Source organism: Medicago sativa, chromosome 1, assembly GCF_051527215.1.
Source record: "Medicago sativa cultivar Bolivia chromosome 1, Bolivia_mono, whole genome shotgun sequence".
NCBI classification, from domain to species: domain Eukaryota; kingdom Viridiplantae; phylum Streptophyta; class Magnoliopsida; order Fabales; family Fabaceae; genus Medicago; species Medicago sativa.
Window position 1 is genome coordinate 34,882,850 of NC_140749.1, and position 2,910 is coordinate 34,885,759.

At 43.2% G+C, this 2,910-nt stretch overlaps 1 pseudogene; it reads right to left on the bottom strand.

Moving 5' to 3' along the window:
• Positions 1 to 1,530: 1,530 nt before the first annotated feature.
• Positions 1,531 to 2,657, bottom strand: LOC146954568 (uncharacterized; annotated as a pseudogene).
• Positions 2,658 to 2,910: the final 253 nt, after the last annotated feature.

The window sequence follows — 2,910 nt, forward strand, 5'->3', positions numbered from 1 at the left end:
TAAGGTTTGAGGGAAAGTAACCACGATCCAACCAAGTAACCACTGCCTGAAAAATATCATCACCACACACATGCCAGAATCTCTGATAAAATGTCGGGTTAAAGCCATCTGGACCCGGGGACTTGTTCGGTTGCATCTGAAAAAGGGCATGACGCAATTCTTCCTTTGTAATAGGTGATGTAAGCATTATATTGTCATCCATCGAAACACACTGGCTCATCAAATCCAGCACCGGTTCATGGACTCCTGCATTCGCAGAAAATAATTGCTCAAAATAACCTTGAGCCACGTTACACATATCTTCTTGTGACGTAGCCATCCTCCCATCATCCGTGCAAAGCTTACTGACCTTCTTCACTTTGCCGCGCACTATCGCTGATGTATGGAAGAACTTAGTATTCATATCCCCTTCCTTCAACCAGTGCATTTTCGCTCTTTGCTTCCAAAAGGCCTCCTCCTGTACAAGTAGTCGAGCATGCTTCTCGCGCGTTGCAACGTATTGCGTATGCATCATACTATTTGGTTGGGCATGAAGATCCTTTAAAATACGAACACATAGGTTTATTTCATCTTTAAACCGAACTCTCTTCCTCCTACCCCAGCTCTGCAACTTTGTAGAACAATTCACAACTCTATCACTGAGCTCCAACCCCATAGTCCCACCCCAACCATCCACCACCACCTCCTCAATATCTTTCTCTAAGAGCCAACTGTTTTCAAATTTAAAAGAATAATTATACCTCTGACGAACCGTAGGAAAAGTATCAAGAAGTATTGGAGTGTGATCTGAGTGAGAAGTATGCAAGTTTGTAAGTTTGACTTCTGGAAAACGTTGCAGCCATTCAGAGTTTCCCATAGCCATATCCAATCTTTCTTCTAGCACTCGATTAGTACCCGGACTCTTGATCCACGTAAATGGGTGACCATGAAATTTAATATCGGATAAGGCACAATCATCAACTGCTTCACGGAAACCCATACACAACCAATTAGGATGAGGATGAATACCAACCTTATCTTGTTGAGACAACAAGTCATTAAAGTCCCCAATGATACACCACGGAAGAGATGCCATATCCCACAACTCCCGAAGTAAATCCCAAGCATCACAACGACGAGCACGTTCAGGAAAGCCATAATAACAAGTTAATCTCCAATCACCAGCTTCTTTATCCTCCACAATCATATTAATGAAATTTCGAGAGTAATTTAAAACACGACAATTAGAATCATCTTTCCAAAACACTGCAAGCCCACCACTCCTGCCTTCCACATCAACTGCTAAGCATGAGTCATATCCCAACATGACACGGATATTTTCCATGCTTCGTGTATTAGCCAACGTTTCAGAGTGGAAAAGAATGTCTGGTTTGTGTCCCCGGGCCAGGTTTCATAGATTTGGAACTGCACTCAGGCTGCCCAATCCCCGACAGTTCCAACTCAAAATAATCATTGGTCCCGGCAGTCCTGGCTGCCAGGACGTGCCGATAAAAAATGCTGGTTTGTCTGATTTGTGGAATCCTCGACAGGTTATTTTTCCTCTTGCATACGTTTTCTCTGAAACTGATATTCCATGTCTGCATTATTTTCCTTCTCACTAGTACTGTGCACCTGATTTTGGTTATCAGTAGTTGAGGAAATGACTGAACAAGATGTACCCGAGCTTATATTTTTAGTAAAAGTCAATAAAGGAGCATTTGCATTCCTTAACTCCTTCACACCAATGATGGCCCCACCTGACATAAGCGTAGAACCATTTTGCTTACCCGCTAGAACCTGACACATGGTCACTCTCTCCACAGAAGTCGGAGATGCTTGCTGCCTACTGGACTCAGACTGTCCATCTGTTTCGGCTCTTCTCCCTCCCTCCTTTACCACATCAGCCTTAGAACCCCCATCTTCCCACAACCACTGTGATGACGGCTTCCCCTTGGCTTCCATGGATTTGCCCTAATAGTGTTTGACCACCGTTTTGGAATCGTAACATCTGGCTGAGAGAACCTAACCTCACACTTATTCTCACTATGTCCTAGCACCCCACACACAAAGTAGAAGGTTCCTAACTTCTCATACTTGAAATTCACCACACACCATTCTCCCCCATTTGCCTTGATCTTCTTCCCTATCTTCAATGGCTGTCTTATATCAAACCTCACCTTCAACCTCATGTACTCACGCCAGAAGCTAGAATTGTTATTTCCATCATACTCCAAAAACTCTCCAATATAGTTTCCTAGCCCCATTCCGACTTTCTCCTTCATCATACCAGTTGGCAAATTGAAAACCCTAACCCAAAGATTCATGTAATTCAACTGTATATCCTTCAACGGCACCCCTATTCGCAACTTTTCCAAAACCAAAGAATGGTTGTCATATGTCCACGGACCGCCTTTCAGTACCTCCTCCATATCCAGTTTGTGAAAGATTTGGAACAAGAATAGTCCTGGTTGGGCTTCCTTCATCGCCACCCCCTTCACCGGTCGCCACACCTCAGACATCTGTATCTTCATCTCCTTAAGTCGAATAGGACGATTGACAAGAAAACGACCGACCAAACATAGGCGAGGATCATGTTTAGAACTCTCTTCCTCCTCAATGTCAAAACTCAGTCCTTCATCGTCACTTAATGATAAGTCTTCCAAACTCACTTCTGTCATTTTACCCGCACCACAAACTCTTACAAGAAGAGAAACACAAAAGCTCTCACAACAAAGGAGAGAAAACCTTCAGCAATTGGAACCAATTGCAGAAAACCAGTAACGCTCAGTCACTTACGTTTGTTAATCGCACATCACAGAAGAGTGGATTGTTAATTTTATTGATATCGCAAATCACAGAAGCAGTATGGCAGAAAAAGCAATTGAATAGCAAATCGCAGCGGTGCTTACTTTAATCGCAAAACGATTTCAT